Source organism: Nomascus leucogenys, chromosome X (assembly GCF_006542625.1).
Source record: "Nomascus leucogenys isolate Asia chromosome X, Asia_NLE_v1, whole genome shotgun sequence".
Classification (NCBI taxonomy): Eukaryota; Metazoa; Chordata; class Mammalia; order Primates; family Hylobatidae; genus Nomascus; species Nomascus leucogenys.
In genome coordinates, this window is record NC_044406.1 from 6,259,583 (window position 1) to 6,277,947 (window position 18,365).

Below are 18,365 nucleotides of genomic sequence, written 5' to 3' on the forward strand. Positions count from 1 at the left end.
GTATTGCACTATGATATCTTCAGTAAATACATATAAGTGTTGTACCCAGTGTCACGTCTCAGTTGCTGTCATATCACCAACATTATTTTTGCTTCCTCCTTTTAGTTGTATCTTACAAGAGCCACATACGATCATTTAAGTCAGAGATGAAAATTCAAATGCCTGCAGGAGACAGGCAGCTATCACATAGGCATGATTCAGGCTGAGTGTGAACAGCAGGGAACTAGGGATGTCTGCAATTGGAGAGTGCTTGCCCACTGCAAGAAGGAAGAGAAGGAGGGTGGGGAGGGGGAAGAAGGAGGAGGAAAAGGAGGAGAAGAAGAAGAAGGAGGAGGAGAAAAGGAAGGGAGGGAGGGAAGAGGAGGAGGGGAAGGAAGAGTAGAGAAGGAGTAGGAGGGAGGGAAGAGGAGGAGGGGAGGGAGGAAAGAGGAAGAGTAAGGAGGAGAGGGAGAAGGGAAAAGAGAAGGAAAGGAGAAGGGGAAGGAGAAGGAGGAGAAGGAAGAGGAGGAGGATGAGGAAGAGGAGAAGAAAACCAAAGAGGAGGAGGAAGAAGAGAAGGTGGAGGACACAGTAAACATGAGGTTTAGGCTGACCAAACAAAGCCCTTCTGCAGGTTAGCATGGCCCCTTGTGCCTCTCCTGCCCTTGGTCCTAGCCATGCATTGAAGAGAAAGGGGTAGAATCAGAATCTGTGAGTCTCTAAAAGAAATGTAGACACATCAGATTATTTTGAGTAAAATATATAGAAAATAAATACTGCTGTGTTGAGTGCTTTTCAGAGCATATATGTGATGCATCTTATTTTCCTCTATTAAAGACCATGTGCAATAAAGCGTAATGGGTGGAAGTGAAGAAAGAAACCCATCCTGACTCACCTAGAGGACAAGTTACTGGTAACTTGCTGTTTTAAGGAAACAACACAGGGAGATCACAACTACCTCAAAAAGACTTTTCTGCAAACAAATGTAAGTTATGTTGCATTCATAAGTAACTGAAGCCAAAACCCTACTCAAAAGGGTTATACAAAAAAGGATAATTATTGGCTCATACCAACTCAATGGTCGACCATTAGCCTTGTGTGGGAACTGTATTCTTTACCAAGAATTGTAAGTATTCAATAATCGTTGGTGACAACTGTGCAAGTTTTCCCTGTTGTAAAATTGTAACATAATTTATTCCAATGAAAGAAATCCATAGACATTATCCTTAACATTGACAAACCAACTGCCTAGAGAAATTCTTTTCTGAAACTGTTTCCTAAAACAATTAGTTATTTTACACACACCAGCAATAGGACTAAGAGAAAATAGTATCAGAGATCTTTCAGAGACCATATCAACAGAAAAAATATAAGTTGAAAGTACAAATTAGTTTTCAGAATAAACGTTCAGAATAAATCCTTAGCCAACTGCTACTTTTAATTAGCAAAGCTTTAAAAGCTCACTCATGGACTTAGCATAATGTCCTCCAGGTTCATCCATATTGTCACAAGTGGCAGGATTTTCATAGTTGAATAATATTCCACTGGGTATATAGATCACATTTTTTAAATCCCTTTATCCCTCGGACACTTGGGCTGTTTTTACATTGTGGCTATTATGAATAATGCTGCTATGAAGATGGGACTGCAGATAGCTCTTCAAGATCCTGGTTTCAATTATTTTAGATATATACTCAGAAGTGGGATTCCTAGATCATATGTTAGTTCTATTTTTGATTTTTTGAAACCTCCATGTGGTTTTCCATAATGGCCGCACCATCTTACATTCCCACCAACAGTGCACAAGGGTTTCAGTTTTTTCATATCCTCACCAACACTTGCTATCATTTTTTTATAATAGCCAGCCTAACAAGTGTGAGGTGATATCTCATTATAGTTTGATTTGCATTTGCCTAAGGATTAGTGATGTGGAGCATATTTTAATATACCGGTTGGCCATTTGTATATCTGCTTTGGGAGTGAAATAAGCCTGTCACAGAAGGACAAATAATTCATGATTCCACTTAAATGAGGCATCTAAAATAGTCACACTCATGGAAGCTACTTAGGGGTTGTTAGGAGCTGGAGTGGGAAACATGTTCAATGGGTATAAAGTTTCAGTTATGCTAGATAATAAGGTCTAGAGATCTGCACATCGATGATGCCTATAGTTAACAATGTGGTATTCTACACTTCAAAATTCGTTTAGAGGGGAGATCTCATGTTAAGTGCTCTTACCACAAAATTAATTAATCTATCAATCAACACAAGGAAACTTTGGAATATGTTCAATTTGTCTATGTATTAGTCCGTTTTCATGCTGCTGAAAAAGGCATACCTGAGACTGGGTAATTTATAAAGAAAAGGAGATTTAATGGACTCAGTTCCACGTGGCTGGAGAGGCCTCATAATCACGGTGGAAGGTGAAAGGCATGTCTTACATGGTGGCAGGCAAGTGAGAATGAGAACCAAGGGAAAGGGGTTTCCCCTTACAAAACCATCAGACTCATGAGACTTATTCACTACCACGAGAACAATTTGGGGAAACCTCCCCCATGATTCAATTATCTCTCACCAGGTCCCTCCCACCACACGTCGGAATTATGGGAGCTACAATTCAAGATCAGATTTGGGTGGGGACACAGCCAAACCATATCAGTTTATTACCTTGATTGTGGTGATTGTATCACAGTTATTTGCAAATGTCCAAATTCATCAGATCAGACAGGTTAAATATGTGAAATTATGTGTATGTCAATTATACTTCAATAAAGCTGTTAAAAAATAAAAACTAAAATAAAATAGAAAATAAATTAAAGTCCACCCACTGAAAAAATTATAGTATAAAACATAGAATTATGCCAGGCATGGTGGCTCATGCCTGTAATCCCAGCACTTAGGAAGGCCAAGGTGGGAGGATCACTTGAGGCCAGGAGTCCGGGGGCAGCCTGACCAATGTGGCGAAACCACATCTCTACTAAAAATACAAAAATTAGCCAGGTGTGGTGCCATGTGCCTGTAGTTCTAGCTACTCAGGAGGCTGAGGCATGAGAATCCCTTGAACCCAGGAGGCGGAGTTTGCAGTGAGCCGAGATCATGCCATTGCACTCATGCCTGGGCAACAGAGCGAGACTGTGTCTCAAAAAAAAAAAAAAAAAAGTGGAATTAGGAAAAACTTATATAAAATCTAAGGCAAAAAAAGATGCAAATAATTTATTTAAAAATTGATAGTTTGATTTAGCTTTTATTTCTGAAAATTATGATACGATATATCCAGAGCAAATCGAGAAAAACGCTTTACACAGTAAAGCTTGGATATGTTCAAAGTCACAACTAGATAGTAGAAAAATATTCCATTTAAAAACTGTTAATCTGTATTAAAGGAATCCTGCCAAAAAAGAACTGGGAATCTTTCATGAATTTATAGGCACTGTTTGCCATCCTGATCCAATTTTTCTCTTGTTGAAACTGCTTCATTAATTTAATGTGCAAGAAATAAATATTTGATGTGCAATTAGTTGGAGATTATTATGGCCATAATGGAACCTTTCCAAATAAACAGCTGCTCCAGCACTTTAAATGCATGAAAAGCAAGGCAGAAAATGGGAAATATAACGAAACACTAGTTCTAGAGGAAAAAAAGTTAAAATATTCAATTAGTGAGTAAGGTGGCTGCTCATTTAGAACTTTGGTGGTGGTTTATCAAAGCATAACAGCATAAGAGCTGCTAAACTTTAGCCAAATATCCATCCACCTAAATTTTCATGGAAACATTCACCTGCAGGTGTAATACATTCTTCTCTAACAAGAAGAGAGTGTTAGGAGAATAGACATTGGCCAATTCCACCAATTTCTTCACGTGTTTTTTCATATATACATAAATGTATATCAATGTATATTTGTTGAGTTTTGATTATTCTACATTGGCATTTATATATGCACTATGAATACCTATTTATATATCCACATATGAATTGTAACGATTCCACTTTGAGAGTGAATAATCTGCCTTAAAAGTTTCACATTGACTGGGCTATTTTAAGTTTGAGTGAGCTTCTGAGGTTTCATAGCATGTATGCAGATCCCATGAAGGAACTGACATTATTAAGTTAGTTAAACTCCTTGGGAGTTTTACAAAATGTTATCTTCCTTTCAAAATGGACTATAAGATTTGGAGTCAGTTGTCTGTCTTATCTACTGCACTGGGAAGCAGCTAAGGGTAGATACCATGGCTAATATCTCAGTATCTCCAAACCCTGATACAGTTCCTGACACAGAGTAGCTCAGAAGTATTCATTGAAAGAATGCCTAAGGCAATTTGCAATGGGGAAAAAATAGACATCAAAGGGTGAGTATTATGAGCTACACACACACAAACAAAAAAAAAGTTTATTAAAATAGATCAATGTCTCCTATTGAGATGGGAGCAAAAGGATGCAATCCCATTGGCATTCTGTTCCACTGCGGACATAATAGCAAAAGGGCAAGGGAGTTCCTGGAACTGGCAGTATTTGGCTTGTAATTACAGATTTGAATATCAAAAATAGTCACTGGGAACTGCTTACAATGACCAATGTTTTGGTATACTTTTCTAGAAAACTGACTTGGGGAAAATTTTGTTACTTATTGGGGCTCTATTTTGAGATTCGATTCTGCAATTAATTACATTTTACTCCTCTACTTTGCTCTAAAAAACTCATTGGTCCAAGGGAATTCAATTTTTTAAAAAAAATTATTTTGTCTGCTCCCTGCTGCTTCCATGAGTGAAACACACGCACATATGCACACACATACATGCATACACATGCTCACATGCGTACTATGGAGGAGCAAATGAAAGAATAAAGGCATTCATGTAACACCATTTTGCCCCAGATTCGATCCATTCGAATGTGATAGATGGACACGAACTGTCTTGCTACACATGGAGGTGTACTGTCTTTGATGGCCCTCCCATGAGTAGGTAGGGTTAGTGCTTCCTTCCCTGGATTCTGGGTGTACCTACAATGTGTCTAAGAAGGAAGCGATGCTGAAAGTCTCCCAACACGAGGTACTCAATATGGCTTCTTCCCAGTGTTTGTGGCATTCTCCCCTAGGGATGCAGGCACCATGCTTTGGAGAAGCCAAGCAGCCATATAGATAGGTCCCACATCAGGTCCCCTGCCAGCAGCCCCAGCTGAAGTCTCAGGGATAGGCAACAAAATCCCCAGACATGTGAGTCGTCAGACTCGCGATGATGGAGCCCCCAGCTATCCTTCCAGCAAGCCAGCTGTCGCATGGAACAGAGACAAGCTGTGCCCACGGAGACCTGCCCAAATTGCAGATTTGTAGGGGACAAAAAAGACTGCTGTTGATTTCAGCCACTAAGTATCACTTGTTATGAAGCAAAACACAACTAAAACACGTGTGCCAGAATCTGAAACCATTTATTTGATAAACGTATTTTTAGCTTATAACATACCAAAGGTATTCAAGTGTGTGGCTTCATTGCTACCCATATCCTGCCGTCCCCACATTACACAGTAAGGAGGGGAGATTTGGTAAAAAAATATCTTCTTGTGAAGCCAGAGCCTAAGTCACTGCTGCTATTCAGGAGCTTACATTATAATGGGAGAAAATGGGGACAAATACATAAATTAGTACCATAAAAATAGTACACAGGAGTACTCTGCAGTATTCATTCAATGCATGTGTAAGGCACGCCACTGAGTCCCAGGAACATTGCTCTTCATGCTATAAATGCAGCAAGGATGAAAGTAGACAAGGATCCTGCTGTCAGGAATTCTATATCCCTGTGCACATCAATAACCAGTAGACAAGCAAACACACAAGACCCTTTCAGATCAAGAAAAGTGCAGAACACAGCCAGGGCACAGAATTGAGAGGAATTGTGACCATAGATAGTGAGGGAAACCAGGATCTGTCCCACAAAAGATGCCTCTTTAACGTAGAAATTATTTATGAGCCAAAAGTAATTAGAAAGCAGAAAATGAAGGAAATGCTGGCCCTGTCCTCCTGCTTTTCTGCCTAAAGGCAAAATATAGATTCTCCTTTACTGGAGATGACTCTAAACTCTTCTCAGCCCAGAGATGGCATCAGAGAGATCTGCAAACAAAACCTACTCCATTAAGTTTCTTACAATATATTTACCTTCCCACCATTTCTGTCCCTTGGAAGCTAAAACCACTTTCCTTTGTCTTACCATTTCTCTACACATGCATTGTTCTTGGTGGAATATATCCTGTAAGCCAGAGTTCTAATCCACTGCCTTGAGCTACCTTTCACTGAGATTTCTCCTGTATGATGTGAACAGCACAGGCGAATCAGCTTCCTTTTTCCTTCTGTTGACTTGCCTTTTGTTATAGGAGTTCATCCCAACTAAGCTTATGGAGGATGAGAAAAAGTATATTTCTTCCCTGATAATAGACTATCATCAAATTTTTCTTCAATAAGATGGCATTTAAGCTGAGATCTTATGGAGAAAGGTGGTTGGCCATGGCAATATATGAGGAGAGAATGGGGAAAGAGCAAATGCAAAGACATTTGAGGGACTTGGAGAAACAGAAAGTCAGAACGTAACCAACAAGGGGGAAATAATGAGAGGGAGATCTTTTGGAGAAATATCTCAAGTGAGTCTTTGTGGGACACATGTGTGCCAGAGTCTGAAACCATTTATTCAGATGTAGTAAAAGGGCCTTCAATTTTATTACCCTGATTGCTAGGGGAAGCTACTGGAAGGTGTCAAGCAGAAGAGTCTAGTAATCATTCATGTGGATTGAGTATAAATCACTTTGACTGCTGAGTGGTGCCTGGGTGAGAATCGGAACAGGGAGACCCAGTTAGAACACTGCAGTTGATCTTCATTATCTGCAGATTCTGTATTTGTAAATCTATCTAGTTGCTACAGTTTATTTGTAACCCCCAAATGAATACTCCCTGTGCTTTTGTGGACTTGTGCAGAGTGGTGAAATATTCTAGTACATTCCCAGCTGAGGTTGAATAAGGAGGCACTCTGCCTTCTTGTTTCAGTTCTCATACTGTAAATAACTATTCTTTTCGTGGTCTATCTAGGACTATGTTGTTTGTATTTTTGTGCTTTTTGTTGGAGCTTTTGCTGTTTACAATGGCCCAAAAATGCAGTGCTGAAGTGCTGCCTGGTGTTCCACAGACAAAATACATGTCTTAGATATGCCTCATTTATGCATGCATGACAGTGCAGTTGGGTGTCAGTTCAATGTTAGTGAATCAACAATATACATCCAGTAAAGTATGTTTGTACGAAAACACACCCAAAACAAAGTTATATATGGGTTGGTTGAGGAAAATGAAACTGGAGCTCACGGGAACCTAACCCTGAATTTTCCAAGAAGAAATGGTTCCATATTCAGTGTTTGTGATGACCTCTTAGAGCACAACTACCTCCAATAAGCAGAATTGACTGCATCCCAGTAGTCCAGGTGGAAGACAAAGGTTGTAGAATTGGTGAGAAGTGGTTGAGCTTGGTCAACTGGCAGGGTTTGGGAGTGATCTGGATGTTGGACAGGAGAAATGGAGAGGCACTGCCATGTGTGGATGCTACGTGGACAGGCAGGGAAGGGTTGCATCAATATAAAAGGGACCCACATGAAGAGGACAGCATTTGAACTGTTCCTTGAAAGGATGAACTCATGCATTTCAAATTTATTTATCACATATACACATGTATTTAAGTGGAAGTTATATACTCACACAGCACAAGAACATAAAGCTTAGAAAATTTATGAGCAAAGTAGAGTTATTTCTTGTAGTATTTTTAAAGGACATGTTTGTTTTGTGTGTGTTTATTGGGAACTCAACCCTTATCTCACTACAAATACATTAACACAAAATAAATTCATTGGCTTATACACAAAAGCTAACACAGTAACATTTCTGGAATAAATCATAAGAGAAAAATCAGCAACCATAGGGATAGGACATAAAACTATAAACTATAAAAGTAAAGAACTGATAAACTAGACTTCATCCATGTTAAAAACTTTTCTCTGGAATACACCAATACACAAAAAAATGTCAGATACAGAATGGATGAAAACATTAGCAATACTAATCTAATAATGTAATGGAATTCAATATATATAAAGAGCTCTGATAACTCAATAATACAGATCAAAAAAGCCAATTAAAGATAGCAAAAGACACATTACATAAGAAGAAATGTAAATGGCCAATAATGACACGGAATGTTGCTCAACATCATTAGTTACCAGGTAAATGTCAGTTATATCACAATGCAGCTCCACTCTATATCCACTAGTCTGGTTTAAGTGGAAAATTCTGACAATTTCAAGTGTTGTCAAAAATATGAATGCTTACTCACCACTTGTGGGAGTCTAACTTGGGAAAAGTCCTGGAAATTTCTCATAAAGTTAAGCATAGTGGCCATACAACTCAGCTCTTTTTCTTTCTTTCTTTCTTTCTTTCTTTCTTTCTTTCTTTCTTTCTTTCTTTCTTTCTTTCTTTCTTTCTTTTCTTTCTTTCTTTCTTTCTTTCTTTCTTTCTTTCTTTTCTTTCTTTCTTTCTATTTCTTTCTTTCTTTCCTTTCTCTCTTTCTTTCTCTTTCGTTCTTTCTTTCTCTCTTTCTTTCGTTCTTTCTTTCTTTCTTTTCCTTCTCTTTCTTTTTTCTTTTCTTTCTTTCTTTCTTCTTTCTTTCTTTCCTTCCCTCCCCCCTTCCTTCCTCAAATTTATTCAATATTCATTGAACGTTTCTGATTTTTTGAAAGACTGCTCTAAAGTCGATAAATACTATATAACTTACATTCGATTGCAGTGAGGGGCAGAGAATTATCAAGCAAAACTATATTTCAAAAGATTATTTCTTTAAATGGGGTTAAACACTACGAAGAAAAAGTTATGTATTTCAGATTGAAAGAGAGTAAAAAGAGAATGTGGGCAACTTTGTATAAGGTGATTAGGGAAGCAAACCTGGAATAATGTTATTTATAGAAATTAATGCAAGTAATGGACATATTCTATACTGATGGCATATTTCTATATAATCTCTGCCTCTAAATATGTAGGCATAAATCATTTTTCTTTAACCAATATATAGGTCTCTTTTTTAACCAAAAGAATTGTTTAATAGAGAAAGAAGACTTAGTTGAATCCAAATGGTGAGAGACATCAATTTTAAACCAAAAGTACTTCTGGGTGTTGGCAGATATCCTCCACAGACAGCTACCTCTCTGTGGTTTTCAAGATGATGCCTTTAGGATATAGGCATCAGCATCACCTGGCAACCTTATTTAAAGGGAAGCTTCCAGTGACTACTTCTGGCAATCTTATTATTAACAAGCACTTGGGCTGATTATTTGGTATCTTAAAGTTTGAATACCATTGGCTGTCGGTTGCAATTTTAAAAGTGCTGACATAAGAATGAGGATATATTTGATTCTGAGTACAACAGGCAGGATCTTATCTTTGTGATAATGAGCCATGGGGGACTTCTTAACTTTATACAGGAACTTCTTAGGCTGCCTGGACTACCAAGCTCTAGTCTTTCCTGGAGAACACTGAGATGCGAGTATTAGATTTTGGGCCAGGAGTTCTGGCCAAGTTGGAGCACTGACGATGCAAGAAAAATCTCTTAAAATCTCACAGATTCAGTTTGCACCTTGGAGAAGAAGATCAAAGTGATAGTATATATATGCACAACCCTACTGCCCCTCTCCAATGAGGCTTTGAAGATCATACGCATACTAAACCTAATGTTGATATTCACAGTTTTCATGCAAGAAAAGAATAGAAAGTGACTGAGTTTCTACTGTGTATCAACACCTTTAAAAATACTATCTCAATTAAAATTGCTGAAATCTTCCCCATGACAGGTTAGGGACAGTATTGCTTTCTACATCCTATAGGAAGAAATAATTGGTTGAGGCAGGAGAATAGAAATGCAAATCCAAACCTTGCTTTTGCCACAAGTTCAGGTTAACTCTAGAAGCATTATTCGATTATTTTATTCTAAATTCCTTTCTTTTTAAATTAAGAGTATTTCATGTGCTCCTTGTATGCGTCAATCAAGAAAGACTTTAATTTGGCTTTTTTTAATGATCCACCACCCTTCCACGTACTGTCTAATAACATGTTCTAATATTACGATAGTATTGCTGAGTTCCAAAAATGCATTTCATAATTGAGATGGTGGCTTATCAATGGCAGCAGGCTTAAAATGAACAAGAATCCAAATACTTGTTTCAAGAGTTTATTTTTTATTCCTGATTATCTAAAAACTGCTAGACAATTTTTTGCCTAATCATATCTCAAGTAGTGTTCAATGAAAACATTTTTTTTTAACCCATGGAAACATAATGCAAAAAAAGTGCATGTGAATAAAGAGCTTTATTTTGAAAATCTAGGGAAGAAAATATAGCACACCATTTCCCAATTTGTTTTCCTACTCAAGACTTGTGTTGAAAATACCAAGCCAAAGATAATCCATGGTTCTTAATCGTATACTGTTAGATGTGCATGACCAGGCATTGTTACAACTCCCCCTGTTGACCTATCTCCTCTCATTAGAACATTTGTTCTTTGCCCCAGGGTAAGGAATCTGGCCATATTTTCATTAATTCATTCTAATACCTATTTTGAGGATTAACATATTTAATATGCTTATATTGAATATTTGTCAATTTGTATAAAATTATATTTAAATATATGTGACATAGGGCCAGGCGTGGTGGCTCACACCTGTAATCTCAGCATTCTGGGAGGCCAAGGTGGGCAGATCACTGGAGTCGAGGAGTTTGAGACCAGCCTGGGCAACATGGCAAAATCCTCATCTCTAGCAAATATACAAAATTTAGCCTGGCATGGTAGCATGTGCCTGTAAGCCCAGCTACTTGGGAGGCTGAGGCAAGAGAATCGCTTGAGCCTGGGAGGCAGAGGTGGCACTGAACCAAGATCACACCAATGCACTCCAGACTGGGTGACAGAGCCAGCCTCTGTCTCAAAAATAAATGAATAATGTGACATAGCATTCTGTATATAGTACAAGGTTCAATGGTTTAAATGCTTCCATATGTAGGTGTGGGCGTATCTGTGTTTACATATGTACATGTATTTATGTGTGCATGCAAACATGTGTGTATACATATATAACTAAAAGTCATATATATAGTACAAATATATATACATACATATGATTTTTTCAGTAGTATGTGTACACACATATATGCGGTACATACAATCGTACATATAGTACAAATATATATCTGTGTGTGTGATTTTTTTAAAAGATTTGTGTTCCACCAGGAGGCTATTTCCAATATTTGTATGGACTCTAAAGGATTAAATTAATTTATACTAGAGTCCACCTCTTTTAACATTTAAAACTAGAATTTTTATGGCTAGATGGTGGTATTTCAATGAGCAAGACCTTCTACTTAATAAGTCATTTAAAAACTTGCCATTTAAATCAATAAAATTTTGCACTCAATACTTTTGCACTCAAAAGTATTTTAAAGTTATCTAATATTTTGAACTTTAATTCACTTATTAAACAGAAAACATCCACTTGGGAAAGTCTAATACACCTTTGGTTAACTGCACAATGTTTAAAATCCAATAAAACTTGATAAAATAATATTTTACCTACAAGAGAATTAATTCCTATGAACTACTTATCTATTTGTATAGTCTGAGACTCATCATAAATCAAATAAAAGCATGGTACCTCAGAGCAGAGAAGTACACATAATATGCTTGTCCTAACATGATTTTTATTACTTGCATTTCCCTCCGGAGGAATACAGTGAATGAATTAATGAAGTTGGCTTTTATTACTGATTCATTGCATAAAAAATGAAAAAGCCACTTTGGATGTTCAAGAATTTACATGCAAAGTAGACTAGGAATTCCAATGTCAGTTTATGGACTATATATACGTACTGCAGAAGGAACAGGGAAAACACAAAACTGAGGGTGTTTTCTGGTGGATGGGACTGCCAGGAGGTCAGTGTGCCTTGGCTGAAGGAACACAGGGTGGTTTGTAAATAAAGCATACAAACCATCAGCTTAATATTTTTGGTATGGACATCAGGATGTCTGTGGGCAAACCAAGTCAATCGCTAAATGCAAAGTTGCAGATTCAAGGCTGCTGTGGACATGAGGCTTGAGCCCCCAAGGGTGTCCTAGACATTGGGATATTAGTTTGGACCCTGCCAGAGTTGGTTCAGGGGTCAGGGTAGGACTGCAGCTTTTCACATGGTTTTAGGTGAAAATGGGGGTCGATGTTGCCTTTAAAGCCTGTTCAGCAAGGAGACCACTTTGCCAGGCTCTACTTATGATGGACAATAAATGAATTATCTGTTTCCTTTCCTGTGCCCACGACTTCACTTTACTATTGTGACAACTTTCTTAGTGAGAGAGAGCAATGCTGGATGAAAGGGCAATGTATTGTTACTGAGAACTTTGTTTTGTGTGCAGAGGTGAAGTGAACAGGGGAGTAGATGTTATAAAGTGTTATTCGGGTTCTATGTGCATACCTCTGGGTTTATTGGAACCTCTGAATGTGATGCCTTTCTCTCCTGCTAGACAGTAAGTAAGGACTGGGTATGCTTCTGCAACATGGCACAGTATCTGGCCTGAAAAAGTACTCGATTAATATTTATTAAACAAATGAATGAGGTTAAGTGAATATATAGAATGATGGGATGGATGGATGGATTGATGGATGGATGGATGAATGGATGGATGGATTAATAAATGGTTCATAGTGTGCAAAAGAGGGAAGAAGGCTGGGCATGGTGGCTCATGCCTGTAATCCCAGCACTTTGGGAGGCTGAGGAGGGCAAATTGCTTGAGCCCAGGAGTTTGAGATGAGCCTGGGCCACATAGGGAGAACCCATCTCTCCAAAAATCTTAGAAAGTTAATCAGGCATGGTGATGCACGCCTGTGGGCCCACATACTCAGGAGGCTGAAGTAGAAGGATAAGTTGAGCCCAGGAGTCCAAGGCTGCAGTGAGCTATGATCGTGCCACTGAACTCTAGCCTTGGCAACAGAGCAATACTCTGTCTCAAAAAAATAAAAAAGAAAGAAAGAAAGAGAGAGAGAAAGAAAGAAAGAAAAAAAGAAAGAAAGAAGAAAGAAAGAGAGAAAGAGAATGAAAAAAGTAGGGGCGAGGCATAAAATGAAAAAGAAATGTTTATTACTTTTTTTGAAGTTATTAAAACATACAAATAAATCAGAGTAGTCCCTTCGAAGAAAGATTAGATTAGACAAAACCTCTGGTAGCAGGTCTTATGCCTTGTGAGACTTTGGATCTCCTCCTGGACAAGAACTTTCTACCCTGTTATAAACACTCAAGACAATCTCTTAAGTGCGCTGAGTGATTTAGCATCTATCCCTGTGATGCAACCTGAAGCTAACAAAACCCTCCCAGATTTCTACTTAGTTCCGCCTCTTCCTTCTGCTTCTCTTTATTCTCTTTCCGCTCCTTCTTCTCATTCTCTTTCTTCTCTTGTTCAGAATTTATCTACTTCTTTAAACGTAGGCAGGAGCGGGCTTGGTCAAAATAAAAATGTTGTAAAACCTTGATTTTGTTGGTTTGGTTGTTACCCCCGACAAGGCAGTAACCTCAGAACTGCTAAGATTTGATGATGGAATTCGACCAAAAATTACCAGAAAATCCTGCATGTTGTACAGGAAGGGGGCCCTGAGACACTTGGAACTTTACAAGAGCATCAGAGAAACAGGCAGTTGGGCAACACTGAGGAAAGGCAGAGAGGTGAGGGAGAAAATGTAAAATGTCACTGATGTAATTTTGCCTAGAACCACCCACAGCACATCGTAAAAACTAATTAGATCTCTGAAAAGAGACACATCCATGAGTGGATAAGTGAGCTCCTTAGGTCAAAGTGTTAAGGAGGTCCATAGTTACTGAGGTAAGGGAAAGAAGAACCATCAGAATGGAAGGAGTATTCAGAAACATGAAAGACGATTATGTGAAGGCGGTGTCTAGGCGATGAAAATTAAAAACTATAAAGGAGGAACAATGCATCAAATGAAATACAAAGAAGCCAAGAACTCTCAGAGGCTTAGGATGCTTGAAAGGATCCTAAGAGGAGTTTCTCCAATGGGCTGAAATGGGTATTAGAAAATATATTAGCTAATATATGCAGGAGAAGTTTACAGAGGACATTATCACAATTGAAGGGACAGGAGTGGAAGTAAACATTTCCATTACGTGTAGTTGCATGAGTGTATCTTTAGAGATGATGATCAGAGAATTCTGGAACACCCTGTGATACGATATAGAGTAGTTTTTATGACCTAAAATAGCACATTAGGTTCTTGATGAATGTCATTACAGCGGCCTGGAGTTGAGGTGCTCTTCAATTGTCATATTCCTCTACAAACCTATACTGGTGAATTACACTGAAATAGCTAAAGGACCCAGGCAATTGCCAGTTGATGATGTGCCTTAAATATATCATGTTAACATAGTGCTTGCAGTTTAAAATGTCTTCTCACATACATTTGCCCATTTAATTTCCTCAATGTGAGGCAGGTGCTAATCTCATTTTATAGTGAGAAAATTGAGCGTTAGAGAGGCTGGAAGTGATACCCTAATAAGGGGCAAGAGTTGTTCTTTTTGTCAGCTAGGTCAACGGCCATTTATGCCATTTAACTCATATCAAGTGCCCTTCCTCTTTCTCTATAACCGTGGGAGGACAAAGGTTTATCCCAAAGTGTGTGCTATAAAATCAGTCCTGCAAGTCATATTTCCATGCATATCAATTTTGCCAATGCACACATTGCAAAATTACTTTTGTTCTTCCATTATTCCATCGACAAAACACTAATGATGAGAAAAATACCTAATCCATGGGTGCTACGAGAATTAAGTAAATTAACATGTGTAACCTTCCTAGAAAAGTGCTTGGCCAAAGTAAGCAGAAAATAGATATTTATCATTATAATTGTTGGTGTTGTATTGTTATGAATGAAATGAAAAACAAAAGTATAGTCATGCACAGCATAACGGCATTTTGATCAATGATGGACCACATATACAATGGTGGTCCTATAAGATTATGAGGGAGCTGAAAATATTCTATCATCTACTAATATTGTAGCACAACACGTTACCTTTTCTATGTTTAGATATGAAAATACCGTTGTGTGACAGTTGCCTTCAGTATTCAGTACAGTATCATGCTGTTCAGGTTTGTAGCCTAGGAGCAATAGCCTGTACCATATAGCCTAGGTGAGTAGTCGACTGTACCATCTAGGTTTGCGCAAGCACACTCTGTGATGTTTGTACAATGACAAAATTGCCCAATCTCACATTTCTCAGAATGTATCCCCATCATTAATCAGTGCATGGCTATAAACATTTTTTGGGGGGAAACCAGTTTTTCACTTGTGAGCCATCTCCGATCAGCAGCAAAGTGTCCTGTTAGCTCCCATATGAAGGAGAGAAATGCTTGAGTGGCAAGCAGGAATGAAAGTGCATTTCACCTGCCTGTCCCGTGTGCTCTCAGTCTCTCTTCCATCGGCAGCAAAGCCCTCCTCCCACCCACCCACCCACACACACACACACACACAGAGTCATGCATGTACTCACACAAATTCACTCACATGCATACACACACAGGGTCATGCACACACTCACACACACCTTCACTCACACATACCACCATGTACCAGGAGTCATACCTACCACCACCAAGGACATCACCCTCCTGGCAACATTAAAAAGAAAGAAGAGAGGTCTTGCAGCTCGCTAGAACTATTTCTTGATAGCCACACTTGGGCAATGCAGTATTTGACGTGTCTTCATGGAGGCATCACCTTTGCTGTTGTTATCTCATCCACGTGGCCATAGTCATTGCTTCACAGAGGACTGGGTAAAAAGAAAAAAAAAAAAGCAAATAAATGACCACTCACAGGTTCTGAGTGGTGAGTGAGTAAATGTTGGTGCTGGCTCAGGATGGCTAACGGGAACTGCTAGCAAGTTAGCTGGGGCCAGACTGAAGGGCCTGGGGAGTGTGCTGCTGGCCGCAGTAGCCACTTCAGAGAAGCCTCTAACAGCAATGCCAGGAAGGGACAGATAACACTGGAGCAACTTCAGGGCATCAACTCCCAGATCGTAGCTTGGCTGCCTGTCTATTGTCCTGTTTCCTGAAAACACCAAGGAATGGAGTCATTCATTAACTCAACAAACACTTAAAGATTGCATTCTGGGTTCTGAGCGGTTTTAGGTGCTAAAAAGAGAATAATAAACAAAACCACAAGGCTTTTTGTCTTCTGGAGCTGATACTTAAATTGGTGTGAGACAGATGGTACATAACACAAAAAACAGCTGTTATTGGTCAAAATTAGGAGCAATGAAGAAAATGAAAGAGGGTAATGGAACAGAAGATGACATTGGATGAGATGAGCCTCTATGAAGAAAAGGAGAGAGTAACAGGCCAACGGGTAAGTTGGGGGCAGGTACAGCTGCATAAGTTGGTGGATGCAACAAGTGAGCTGAAAATTGAGTGGCAAGAAGGAACCTACCATGAAAAATAAATGTGAGTAGTATATATTTCTGGCAGTGCAACTAAGAACTGGCAAGGTGCTGAGATAAAGGTTCTAGAAAGGTGTGGTGTGTTCATGGCATAATGAACAGGAGGAGAGAGAGTTGTAAGAGGAAAACTCAGAGAGATAAAAGTGATGTGCCATGGGGAAAAGATGGGTTTAATTACATTTGGATGAAGAGCGATGGACAGGTTAGTAGCCTCTCAATAAGAAGGCCTGATTTACAATTTTATAGGACCATTCCAGTTACCAAGTAGAAGGTGGTGTGAAGGGGTAACGTGAGAAAAGCAGAACGACCTGGAAGCTCAGACAAGAGGTGAAAGCAGACATGGGCCAAAGCCATCAGATTCAGAGCACATTTGTAAGACACAGAATAAAACTTGCTGCTGGATGAGATGCAGGGTGTGAGCAGATTATTGAGGAAAACGCTCTTCCAAAAGAAGTAAACGATATAAATGATGGAACATATTACAAAACCCAACTCGAATTTATTGCCAGTATCAGAGCTAACAATTCTAACTTGAATGATCATCCATCTCCCTACCCCCTACAAAGAGTCATTCATGAGAGACCATGAGTCTAAAACATCACTATTGAATAGGACAAAGCCTGAGGTCTTTCTCAAAAAGGGTACTTATCCCAGACATGTTTCATATCCTGCTTTGCTCAAATTGCCTCTTTGTTTAAAATTATAAAATCACATTTTGAACAAATGAATGAAATTGAAAATTCATATTCAATAACTCTATTGACATGGGAAAATAAAGTGTTTGTGTGAACATGATTCACTCACACTGCCTCTTCAGATATGAACAAATCATTTTGTAACATTGGTTTAATTCCATCTTTCTCTCCATATTGTAAAGATTATCTTTCCAACTTCACTTCAGAATAATGGTTTATTATTATTGTAAATTGTAGTTCTTCTCCCCTTTTTTCTTAGTCATTATATAGCAGTTGATTATCTCACTTTCTGCAGGGGTTGAGGTCCCCATTTTTATTTCCAATTTGTGATTTCCAGCTCCGTATTTTACAATATTATATTTTGTGCACTTGGCTATTGTAAAATGATTTCCTATTGCCTTTTTTGGAGGCATAGATTTGTAGCAATTTAGCCTTTTTTATCCATTCTTCCCAGAAGGCAGTTTGCTGACATTTATGGAGTCTGAACTGTTACAGAGAGTGAGATGTGCTTTGCATGAGGACATTTCTGTCATTGTTATTGAGGTTAATGCTATGTGGGCTCCAGTGGCCATGCTGAAATGGAGTGTGAGGTATGAATCATTTCATTTTGATTTTTTTCAGTGTATCAGAAAAGGATAAAGATGTATTGCTATGCTGCTGATGGTACCAGAAACTCTTATCTGATGATAATGATGAAGATGATGATGATGATAATGTACTAATTATGTTCTGCGTTCAGAGACAGGGGAAGCTTTTGGGTGACTATCATTACTCTTCTAGCCCTGACAGAGACTATCAACAGGAAGAAGGAAGCGTAGCCTCAGAGGAAGGAAGGAAGGCCCTCCTGCAATCATATGCAGTTGTCAGGAATAAGTCACCCCTCTAACTCTTTATATTGAGCCTCTCGATAGGGGATATGAAAACAGAAAGAGGTACTCAATGTCTACTCTGTCATTCTCCTTCCTCCCTGGCAAACTGCTTTCCCAAATACCAGATAGGGAAAGGTCCCAAAACAGCAGCAAGATTCATTGCAAAGTAAATGTGGTTCTCGAATCAATATAAATATCTGGAGACTCTGAAAAAGGCCAAGTGCTTTACTTCAGATTGTTGATGCTTGAGAGCAAACTGTATGCAG

General features: G+C 38.7%; 1 protein-coding gene across 1 annotated transcript in view; it reads left to right on the top strand.

Annotated features, from left to right (window-relative positions):
- The window catches only part of LOC100602816 (testis-specific basic protein Y 1-like), a 102,685-nt gene that overhangs the window by 76,797 nt on the left and 7,523 nt on the right, over positions 1-18,365 (top strand). The window contains exon 2 of the mRNA XM_030806985.1: positions 817-964. The gene's annotated coding sequence lies outside the window, so the exon portion shown is untranslated. The remainder of the gene's footprint in view (positions 1-816; positions 965-18,365) is intronic.